Raw genomic sequence first — 12,845 nt, 5'->3', positions numbered from 1 at the left:
GCAGGACACCAGTTTACACTATCCCAGTCAGATGGCTGTCCAGTTTCTTTCTGAATGTCTTTGGTCTGGGAGAGACCACAACCTCTCTAAGCAACTGGTTCCACTGTCATATTACTCTGACAGTGAGGAATTTTTTCCTGATATCTAGCCTGAATCTGGGTTGCTGCAGCTTGAATTGATTATTCCATGTCCTACACTCTGGTATCAGCAAGAGAAGATCTTGACCTTCCTCTTTTTGATAGCCTTTGAGTGATATCAAAATGATACATATAGTGATACCACATCCCCCCTCCCTCAGTCTTCTCAAGGCTGAACATGCCAAGTTCTCTCAGTCTCTCCTCATAGGGCACTGTTTCCAAACCCTGGATCATTTTTGTTGCCCTCCTCTGGACCTTTTCTAATTTTTCTGCATCTTTCTTAAATCTTGATGCCCAGAACTGGACACAGTACTCCAGGTAAGGTATGACTAGTGAGGAGTATAGAGGAACTACTACTACTTGTGATTTGGAAGTAGTACTTCTATTAATGCATCCCACAATAGCATTTGCCCTTTTGGCGGCTGCATCCCATTATTGGCTCATACTAAGTCTGTTGTCCACAATTACTCTGAGGACTTTCTTTTCCATTCTGTTGATCAATCGATCCCAATGGCAGTTGGTTTGTAGTTTTACTTCCCATAGTTTATGTCGCAGTTTGAAAATACAAAATTTACACAGTTGAGGTTTAATCCAAACTAGATTTTAATATGAACTGTAACTTTTATATTCTTTCAAGTTGTTTGGCAATTTCATCAACACACTTTGCATTTGAAATTTAATGGTTGAAGAGCTTTTCCTCCTTTTTTAAAGGCAGGAGTGTAGAGCCCAAGACATTGGGGCAGGTTTAGCACTCAGGGGATCACTAGTTGGCCATGCCTCCTTAACCCCCTCCCAACCACTGATCAGTTCTCTGGCATTTGAGTAATTTCCTCCATTTTAAATCATACAGTGGCTTCCCCAAGGCTCAGTTACAGGCAGTTAAAGCTTTTAACTTATGCTACTACTGGTAGCCCTACCCCTTTTGAATTTCACTTCACCTGTGCCAGGAATGTAGCCCCTAAGAGCTTCTCCAAAATGGAAGTTTACATACAGGTGGGAAAAGGGTCACTACCCCTACTTTGATGCTAGATGAGATACTGAAGTAGCTTTGCTTAAGAGGTAAGAAATACTGGGATAATAATGGTAACTACTTATCCTGGCTCCTTCTGTCTCCTACAACTAGGTCAGTGGAAAAAAGTGTGGTCTGGGTATTCTACGCCCCCAGAACTATAAGTCTCATTTATGACATTTCATAGCAGAAGTTTACAGTAATAGCTTTCAGTGTCTCTTGGCAAGTGACAAATCATGACATACACAACAGACCATTAATGGAAAAAGTGTATTAAAATATTCACAAGAGTACAATAGAAAACATGTAAATATCCAATGGGATGACTGTCCAAAGTAGAAGCAAAGCAAAAGAAACTGTATGCAACCACTGGCTTCTGCATTAAAGACCACGTAAAATAAATTCTTTCCCCACATTATACACCTATTTTATAGGTGTTTGCCCCTTTCTCCCCAACCCTCTCAATCTAGCAGCATCATAGTGTGGTGCCCTCATAGCGGTGCTTTCCAGAAATGAGTGAACTTCCTGAGGAGTCCTTTCTGCTCTATTCAGCAGCTGCTTGTGAAAAGGTGTGGAAGAAAAGACTGTACAATATAAAATTTAATTCCAGTTTTTTAAAAGTGCAGAAACAAAGTAAAAAAGGGTACTTTCACTTATATGGAATTGTTTAGGGCAAAAAATTCTTGAGAAGGAAGTCCAAAGTTTCGGAAGTGATCTTTCACAGTGGGAGTCTTTCATTAGATCTTGATTGCCTTTCACAGAAAACAGCACCATAGGAAAATTGCCCTTACATGGGCTGAGGTGTCCCCTAGCACTTCAGCTGGTAAAAAAGAATTAAAGGAAAAATGTAATTCCCCACCTATCCTATACAAATTGAAAAAATCTGGTTTTAAAATGTTTCAGACAATTACATGTAAACTATGAACAAGACTTCACAGACTTCATGGCTCATCTGTTGATTATTAAATACCAGCTCACTTCACTGGAACTGACTGTACAAAAAAGGAAAAACTTTGAGTTCTCTATACAAAGCAAGTTACAAAACAGGTGCTGTGACAATTTAAAAAATTTAATACAGAACCATTCCAGTTTCTCTATTCACAGACTGAAATGCTGATATTGTAGACACACACAACACTAGTAAGAGAAATGCTTCATGCACAAATATAACTGCTAAAATCTGAAAGGTCATCAATTTCTTCCCCAAACTCTATTAAATAAAAATGCTTAAGCATGGTAATTTTCTGTGCAGAACATCTATTTAAACATTCCAGGAAGTATTTAAATGAGATGCGGAAGATACAGTTGTTAAGGAGTAGAAACCTAGCAGCATATTTACCCCAGTCTGTTTTCTCTAAAATGGGCAATCTACGGTCTCTGAAGTTGATGGCAAACTGAATTTTAAAAAGGTTGGACTGCACTTTAAAGTTAGAAGGGACACTGTTTACATATTAGAATATAGACCATGGAACACACTTCAGCCAAATGGGTTAAAGGGATAATCAGTTGTAAGGATGCCATCATTTTTACTGAGAGAGGCTTTGCATTTGCCAAATGATCTATGAAGGAGCAAGTGCAATAGGAGAGAGGAGGGACAATGAATGTTTCTCCAATATACTGTAAACAATACCTAAACTTTAAGAAATTGAGAGACTGAGATACACACTGCAAACAAATGGCCAGTTTGATATTCCTAAATCATCTTACAGATTTGTGTGTTCCAGTTGCAGTTCCCTAGTTATGGATGATCACACTGTCAACATAGATCACTGATGGCAACTGAAACAAAATGTCAAGAGAATTACTATCAGGTGAAGATGAAGGACCATGTGGGGGGGACCACTAGTTATATGGTGTTGAAATTAAAGGATTCCTTTAATTTCTACATAATAATAATAGTTTTTGTTTTGCAACAGTAATAGGATCCTATATGGTTCATTTGGCTGCAGTTATTCACATCGAATGGACTGCAGTCATTCACATAGAATCAAAAGCTTTCTCCCCTCCAATGGAGCTATGTACACTGTGAGTATTGGGAGCAGTACTAAGAGCAGACTTTTGGCATTTGTCACAACCCCCATCACTAGTTCAGCCTGTCAAGATAGAAAGCAGTCCATTAATTAAAAAACTTGGTCAAGGAGAATGCAGGAAACAGAACACCTTTAGGACGAAAGTAAACAGCCTGATGACGGAATATGCTCTCCCTCCGCAGTCAAATTGCCTGTCTCAGCTGTTAGGTGAAATCTGCTTTATATCTGCAGAAACTCTAATTTCGATTCTAGAACATTTAAACAAAACTGAAAGGCAATTAGGAGCCTTAATCCAAATGAATGGCCACCCAGTACCCAAGTCAGAACAAAGAGGTGAGGAGGAGGAAGATGCCAACACTCCATGCCCCCCCGCTTTAACTCTGAGCGAATGCAACTTGCACAACATAAGACTGAAGAGAGAGTACAGAGAGTATTCCAAACAAATCAGGTCCTAATATCCTTTCCAAAGAAAGATGCTCAACTCTGGACAAATAAGGAAAGCTTACTTACCTCTCTGACAGAGTTGCTGAATCATGCTATACCCCCACTGCACTAAAAACACTTCCACTTTCTACCATCACAAACGGACCACAAAAGATTATTCGTAGACTTTAAATCACCTACTGTGCCCTTACAACGTTTTCATTCTGCACAGTATCTGAGAGGGTATGACATAATCTCACAGAGAGCCTTCAAAGAGATGGGAGTTAGAATCCCTTCCAGAGCTAGAAGGGTTAATCATGGCACCACTTCATCAGTGATAACTCAAAACAGCTGTGGAGGAGGCTAACCTTGACATGAAAGATAAACAGCCAGTGAACAGTCACTGTGAGCTGGCTGGCGGCCAGCCAACCAAGCAAGATGGTCTTGCAAAACTAAGGAACAAACTAGAGGAACTATTAATGCCAATGAGAACTGGACAACACAAAGTAGACCTGGCCTTGGAGAGAGACAGCGACATCTCGGATCCTGACTCTTCCTTTATGAGTTCTCTGGATTTAAACTTGGATACCTCTGCTCACATCACAGACTGTAACATGAAGCTAACCAATAATGCTGGACTGGATAATAGCCCACTCCATTCCCTGTTGATTAAGGAAAACCCCATGACTGCCACAATGGATGGCATGGAAGTGGAACCAGAGATGAAGGCACTAGTGGGAAAAGCAGGTTGCTTACTTGTAACTGATGTTCGAGTGGCCATCTGTGCAGTCACACATATGGGTACTCCGCCTGCGCAGTGCCTGTGGCCGGAAGATTGATAGCTAACGGTTTTTGGCGGGAAGCTCGGCTCCCCCTCCCCGCTGTGGCCTATAGAGTGGAGCGTCCGTCATTTTGTTCAGTCTTTGCGACCAAACATACGATATCTTAATAATTTTAAATCTTTTTTTATTTATTTATTTTTAATTTAATTTTATTAAAATAAAATAAAAAAAATAAAAAATAATTTATTAAAACATTTCTATGCCGCCCCTTGCCGAAGCCTGTGTGTGTGTCGGTACCATAAAAAAGGGGGATGGTCAGTACCGAAGATGCCTTTCTCCTTGACACCGAGCTGTCAATGCGTCCACTCACTGACACCGAGCGGGGCCGGCGGGTGGGTTGTGTGACTGCACAGATGGCCACTCGAAGAACATCAGTTACAGGTAAGCAACCTGCTTTTCTTCGTCGTGGCCTCTGTGCATCACACATATGGGTAGATTAACAAGCTTACCATCAAGGAGGAGGGAAGGTGTCCTCAGTGAAGAACAGAGGAGAGTACAGCTCTACCAAAGGAGCAGTCCCATCGAGCTCGAACGTCGAGACGGTAGTGCCTGGCAAAGGTGCAAAGGTTCGCCCAAGTAGCGGCTCGGCAGACGTCATCAACCGGGACCCCCGATGCGAACGCAGACGAGGTTGCAACAGCTCTAGTAGAATGGCCTCGGGGAACTGAAGGCAGTTCGAGCTTAGCTAACTGATAGCACAAGACAATAGTGTGGACTATCCACTTAGAAAGTCTTTGTGGAGTGACTGGATCACCCTGATCCCTAGTAGAATATTTGATGAATAGCTTATTGGATCGTCAAATAGACTCCGTCCGCGATCGGTAGAAGGCTAAGCAACGGCGAACATCAAGTGAGTGCAACGATCTTTCCAAAGGGGTCGACGGTGACGGGAAAAAAGCAGGCAGCACAATGTCTTGTCCTGTATGGAAAGGTGTAGGCACTGTGGGTAAAAAAGACGGGTCGAGGCGTAAAACGACCTTCTCTCTGTGAAAGTTTAGATAAGGAGGGTCTATTCGAAGACCGCAAAGTTCACTGGCCCTCCGGGCTGAAGTGACCGCTACAAGAAACACCGTCTTCCAAGAAACCAATTGGAGATCCACCCTCGCTAAAGGTTCAAAGGGGGCCTTCATAAGGGCCTGCAGAACTACAGAAAGGCTCCATGTGGGCATAACCGGTCTAATTGATGGGTTAAGATTATATAGGCCCTTCAAAAATCTCTTTAGGATAGGATGAGAAAACAGAGGTGATCCGTCGACTAATCCACGGTGGGAGGCTATCGCGGCTGTATAAACTTTAATGGACGACAGCTTCAATCCGGAATGGTGCAATTCCAGAAGGAACTGAAGAATTTGTTCAATAGATGAGAGGAATGGGGAGAACGAACACGACTCGGCAAAGGTGGAAAAACGTTTCCATTTAGCCTTACATGACTTCCTTGTGGATGGCTTTAAGGCAGAGTTGATGATATGCTGAATATCAGGGTGCAAAAACGTCAGATTCGAATTTGACGGGTCTTGTCTCGAACCGGATGGTGCAGAGAGATCAGAGAAAGGGGAAGCACCCGAGTGATTGGATTCGACAATTGGATCCGAGGTGGTCGAAGCCATCGTCGGTACCGATAAATTAGTAGAAGCTGTCGGATTCATAACTCTCGAAACCATCGTCGGCATCAATGGAACGTCAATCATCAAATTCGCCACGCTGTTAGGTTCAATGAGAGCAAGTCCGGGTGGCGAAGCGTGCCGTCCACCTGTGTTATAAGATATGGGAGCGATGGAAGATGAAGAAATTCCCCGCAAGAGATGTCGAGTAGTTTCGCAAACCATGCTTGACGTGGCCACCAAGGGGCAACTAGTATCCCCGATGCCCGGTCGTGCACGATCTTTGCTATGACCTTCATCAGACGAGGGATCGGAGGGAAGGCACAGAAATGCATGTTGTTCCAAGGGATCATGAATGCTTCCCCTAGGGATGCATGTCCGATTCCCGCTCTCGAACAGTAAGCCTCGCACACCCTGTTCCGTTGGGTAGCGAATAAGTCCACATCGGGGAACCCCCAGCACCTGAAAAGGTGGTTGCGCGTACGAGGGTCCAGTTTCCACTCGTGAGAGGTGAACATGTGCCTGCTGAGCACGTTGTCTATGCCAGCCACATGAACAGCCATCAGCGCGATGTGTCTCTGAATGCACCAGTCCCAAATTTCCATCGAGAGTCTGGCTAGAGTTGGTGACTTCGTCCCTCCTTGTTTGTTCAGATAAAAGATGGTCGCTATATTGTCCGAGGTTATCTGAACAATCTGATGATGGAGGTCCTCGAAAGAACAAAGGGCCTTGAAGACTGCCAGTAGCTCCAGGAAGTTGATATGATTCGTGGATTCTAGACAATTCCACGTACCCTGGGTAGATAGGCCAGAGCATATCGCTCCCCATCTTAGGAAAGACGCATCAGTGCCGAGGGTTATCGTAGGAGGTCACGCCCTGAAGGGGACTCCTATCGTCAGATTGGTTGGTTTCAGCCCCCAGCGCAGAGAGTGGAGCATGGAAGATGGGGTCCGAATCAGTTTGGACTGTGGCTCTCATTGAGGGTGATACACCCTGTTGAAAAATAGTTGTAGTGGGCGAAGCCGAAGTCTGGCATGTGGAACCACGGCAACTGAGGATGCCATATGTCCCAGGACCCTCTGGATAGACCTCGCCATGACTGTTCCCTCTCGTCGGATTCGATGGACAAGGCGAGCAAGAGTCTGCTGTCTGTCTTGCGGGAGGAAAGCTTTCTCCAACGTCGAATCCAAGCAGGCTCCAATGAAGGTGAGCGTCTGTGTCGGAAGAAGAGACGATTTCTCTGTATTAATACGTAGGCCTAGGTCATCTAGTAAGGCACAGATCTTATGGATGGCCGCCAAGAGTCCTTCTCTGGACTGTGAGACCAACAGCCAGTCATCGAGGTACGGATAAATTTGTATGCCCTGAAGGCATAGAAAGGCACAGACAGGAGCCATGCACTTGGTAAAAACCCTTGGAGCCTTAGCCAGTCCAAAAGGTAAAACTGTGAACTCATAAAGTTGGCTTGCAATCGCAAAACAAAGGAAACGCCTGTAATTTGGGTGAATTGAAATGTGGAAGTAGGCATCCTTCAAGTCCAGTGAGGCGAACCAATCCTCTCTCCTTAACAACGGCAAAATGTTTTGAAGGGTAGTCATACGAAACTTTCTCGGTACAATAAACGTATTTAAGTTCCGTAGATCCAAAATCGGATGTAGACCACCATCCCGCTTAGGGACCGTGAAGTATCTGGAATAGAATCTGTGAAGTCTGTCAGATGGAAATGCTTGATGAATCGCTCCTTTACGAAGAAGTTGATGTATTTCGTCGAGGAGTACCGGTAAGCATACAGTAGACCGGATTGGACTTGATGGAGGAACGATGTCGAATTCTATTCGATAGCCGTGTTGAACAATGGATAATACCCACCGGTCAGATGTGATGGACTCCCAAATGGGGAGTCGGCTTCGAAGCCGATCCCCAAATGAGAGGGGGGTGGGTATTGAAGGAGTGTGAGGAATGGTTCGCCAGTCCCATCAGCATCGCCTCCGATCGTCAAAACGACGGCGGCCCTGCTGAAAACGCTGTTGGGGCTGAGGATGGTGGCGCTGCTGTTGTTGTTGCTGGCGGTGTTGAGGCTGCTGCCTCGGTTGATATGATTGCCTGTAGGATGGACGATTCCAGGACCACTTACGTCTGGCGTGAGACTGGATCGCCATCCTGCGTGTCGTCATCTTCGATTCATGGAGCTTCTTGAGCTTATGGTCGGTTCGAGAATGGAAAAGCCCTGATCCATCGAAAGGCATTTCCTCTATCCACCGCTTGGTTTCTTCCGGGAAATTACAATTCCGAAGCCATGCATGCCTCTGAAGAGAAACGGCACCGACCAAGGCCCGGGAGTCAGTATCCACGTGGTGCCTTGCCGTGGATAACTGCTGCACTGCGACCTGCATGGCTTCCTTGATCAGGACCTTCGCGAGATCACCCTGGTGGTCCGGGAGGGTGGAGGCGACGTTGCGGAGGCGCTGCATAATAAAATATTGATATCTCACCAACGTTGCCTCATAATTTGATATGCGAAGCCCCAAGCCTGAAGCAGCATTGACTCACCTGGCCAGGGAGTCTATTTTTCGGCCCTCTTTATCTCTCGGTGCCGTGTGTCCTCTCGCCTCTCTGCCCTGCGAGGATTCGACGACCACAGAGTTCGGTTTCGGGTGTTTGAGGAGGAAGGGAATATCCTCTTCCCGAACCCTGTACATCGACTCATACCTCCTGGACGTCAGCTGAGGATGTGATGGCAGGTCCCAGGGCTGCATCATCACCTGCCGCAAGGTGGTTATAAGTGGCAGAACGATAAATGTCGATTGCTCCCCGCGGACGACGCCGTAAAACTTGTCTGTCGACGGTCCCGGGTGCTGGGCAGTGTCGATGTCCAGGGACTGGACAAGTCTCGACATCAGCTCCACGAAGGAGACGTGGGACTCGTCGGGTGACGCAGGACCCTGGGATGTCACAGCGACGTCTGCGGAGGTTGAGTCGACCTCCGAGTCAGCCGAATCGGCACCGTAGTAGGGTGGGGCCAAAGATGATGACTCCACCGGCGAGAAGGAGCGGCTGCTTCCACTTTGTGGGGATCGAGGTGGCACCCGCCTCGAATCCACTGATCGCGGTTGGTCGCGGGGTGGAGGAGATGATCGTGTCCTGGGAGCACAGTAGTACCCTACAGAGTGCGGATCGCCCCAAGTATGGTAATAAGGGCGACGCCAACTCTCCGGGCGTTGCTCTACCGAGCGGCTCCTCCGGCTCCCTGGTGGAGACAAGCCAACGTCCGTTTCCATCATCACCGTGGGCATGGGTGTCGGTGACCTCACCCTAGGAGGGGAGTCCTGGATTTCTCCATCGGAAATTGAACCCCGTAGAGTTGGAAGGGGTACAGGCGGGAGCTCAACCGAATGGCGGGGAGACCCTTGAGGGGTAACCTGCATAGCCTCCTGGAGGACCTGTTTGGGTGGGGTCGGTATCGTAACCGCCACCGGTGCCGAGGGTCCCATTGGTTCCGAATTCCGATGTAGGGGATGGTCCAAAGTCTTGGACTTTTTTGGAGGCTTGGAGACCTTCTCCTTTCTGGCCTTCTTACGGCCTGCCGACTTCTCTTCGGCGTGCTTCCGCTTTTCATGCTTCTTTTTATGTGAAGCAGAGGGGGCCACCGAAGCAGACACACCGTCGTCCGAAGGCCGTGAGGGTGCGGCCACAGAAGCGGAGCCAGGTTTTGGGACGATGACGAGCGGGTCTGACTGCATCAGAGCCCGATCCCAAAGGAGCCTCCGAAGCCGGTTTTCGCGGTTCTTCCTGGCCTGCTTAGAGAAGGCCAGGCAATGCACGCATTTATCCGTCCTATGCCCCTCTCCCAGGCAGAGGAGGCATAGGTCATGCGGGTCAGTTGGTGCCATTTTTGACCCGCAATCCACGCATTTGCGGAAAGCCGCTCGCTGCGCCATCGCAGAAGAAGAGGAAGAAAAAGAGAGATAGTAAAGAGGATAAGTATATATATATATATATATATTTTGTTTGTTTTTAGATCAAAAGAAGAAATGAGAGAAAAGCTACACAGAATAATGAGCTGGGAGCAAGGAGAGGAAAAAAAACTAGGATAAGAGGACAATTCGAGAATGAGGTAATAGTCGAAGCGAAAGTCGAAAGCGGCACAAGGCACAGCGAACGGCGGTCGCAAAGACTGAACAAAATGGCTGACGCTCCGCCCTTTATAGGCCACAGGGGGGAGGGGGAGCGGAGCTTCCCGCCAAAAACCGTTAGCTATCAATCTTCCGGCCACAGGCACTGCGCAGGCACAGTACCCATATGTGTGATGCACAGAGGCCACGACAAAGAACAAGGAAGTTGACTCCAATAAGATCACTGTATGAGACCCAGAGACCTCCGAAAGTCACTGGGGAACGCACAGAAAGTCGACCAAAACCAACAAGCACTGAACCTAGCACTGAGCTAGATAATGTAACAGAAAGAGACTGCCATGTCCCTTGGATACCCCAGCTCAGTGCCTTTAGTCTTCAAGTGTTGCCTGGACACTACGTAAAATCAGGTCCAATACATTCCCCAGCTGACCCCCCCCCCCCCCCACGGGGAGGGAATGGGCTGGACTCCTCTGCTCCCTCAGTTGGACTGCCCCTACAGTCAATAACTGAGCTGCGTGAGGAAAAAAGGAGTCCCCAGGAGCTGGAAGGTAACACCTCTGAGACCCAATGACAATCAAATGACTGGTATGTGAATAAAATCAACCTTATTACATGGAACATAAATGAATGGGCTGGGATTCTGCAGGACACTGAATCCAAAGGCTATCTTTCTTCTAAGGACATTGTACTCCTACAAGAAACATGGATCCAGGGGACCTTGCTACTTAATGGTTTCCAATCACACGCCATTGATGCAGTTCCTGGGGAGGCCATGGAAGACATAAAGGAGGCCAAGGAATTCTAATCGCCACGTCTTTGAGAGTAAGCACAAGGATGCTGCCATCTTACATACAACAAGCAATGGCTATCCTTGTTCATTTTGCTCAATGGGACCTGCTGATAATAAACGTCTATCTTCCCCCAAAAAAGTCTGGGATTGTCATCAACTTAAGATGACTGATATTATGCTGAAGCATTTGTTAAGCTGAGTGGGGGTTTAATATAATGTTTTATGTATTTACTTTGTATTTATTGAACAGAGCTGGTCTTTGCCCGAAATAAAGTCAGTCAGTCTGTCAGTCTGTCTGTCTGTCTAGTGAGCTGGATGACAGGGGAGATGTGGGATTGATCATGATGCTCTGGTAAAATAAATTAAGGCAAGCAGTTCCCAAAGCAGTTCATCTATTATGAATGTTTGTGTACAATGGCATTAAATTCTCAAATTAAAAGAAAAAGGTTCCAATAATGAAGGAGAGTCAATAATTAGAAAATGAGATAGCATATAAATTCTTCCAGTAAGAAGAACCTCTTTAATGGGAAGAAAATTGTCATGTACATCTACCCCAGAAGCAGAGTGCTAACAGAAATAGGTTATGGGGCAGTAGGTATGGTATGGATTTTGCCATTTCTTCATATGGTGATCATAAGTAGGTTGTGTGAAAAAGCACCATTTAGATACTTCTTTAGCATTCAAGCAAATTCATTCATTTGGTATGTTTTCATTATGTCTTTACTCTTAATAAGCAAGTTTTATTGTTTAGATACTCAGCAATGAGTGAGGGAAAGGAGTTGATTTGCTTATATAATGTATTCCTTTCTGTGACCTATTGACAGTATCCCTCAAGTACAGGTAAATTTTGAAGAAACCTGCAGTTCTCTTTAATGAGGAAGAACAGGTTCACTTTTGCTTTCAAGATGAAGTATCCACTCAAACTTAAACTAAGAATGCTACAGTATAGACTAAAAAATCCAGGGCATTTATTCAAACCATGTTACCCAACCATAAACCAACTCCAGTGAGATATCATTAGCACTTGCTAGTATGACAGGTTTCCCAAGAAGGTTGCATACCTATAACTGTCGTTCTTCAAGTGGTCATCTGTGCATTCACACCAATGGGCTTGGCGCACAGCGTAAGGCCTCAATCGGAGAAAACTTCCAAAGCTCGGTGCCATGGAGTGGGCGGGAGCCAGGCCTGCCCCTTGCACAGGCAGTATAAAGGAGGCAGCTCCCACCCAGTCCCTCAGTGCCTGAAGGTCGTGCTGTCCCAGGCATGCAAGGGCTCCCAGCTGTCCTGCGGAGGAAGCTGTGACTGTGCCCTGCCCTAGCCCATATGGGGCAGAAGCTGAGAATAGCTAATGGGGCAGAGGGTGGATTGTGTGAGTGCATGAATGACCACTCGAAGAACGAGTTACAGATAAGCAACCTGCCTTTCTTCTTTGTGGTATCTGTGCAAACACACCAATGGGTGATTTCCCTTCCAGAAGGATGGGTGACTTCCCTTCCAGAAGCTTCCCTTCCAGGAGGATGGGCTATCGTCCCTGCAGGATTGAGGAGAGGACTCCCCTTCCAAAGGTGCAGTCCCATCTGGCACGGACGTCTAGCTGACAGTGGCAGACAAAGGTCAAGGGTGTGGACCATGTCACAGCCCTGCAGATCTCCTGCGGAAGGACACCAGTCAGTAGCGCGGTGGATGTGGCTTGGGTGCATGTGGAGTGCATGCATTTTGGCCATCTTGTAGGCAAGGGAGATAGTACTGAAGACCCACTTCGAGGGTCTTTGGCTGGAGATGGGTTCACTGGCTCTGGGGCCCTCATAGCATATGAAGAGGCACTCTGAGCGGTGGAGAGTCTTGGTCTGGGCCTTGTAAAAGGGTGAGGGCCCTCCTAA

Source organism: Varanus komodoensis, unplaced genomic scaffold (assembly GCF_004798865.1).
Source record: "Varanus komodoensis strain SLA01 unplaced genomic scaffold, ASM479886v1 scaffold4, whole genome shotgun sequence".
NCBI lineage: Eukaryota > Metazoa > Chordata > Lepidosauria > Squamata > Varanidae > Varanus > Varanus komodoensis.
This window is presented reverse-complemented; position numbering follows the sequence as displayed.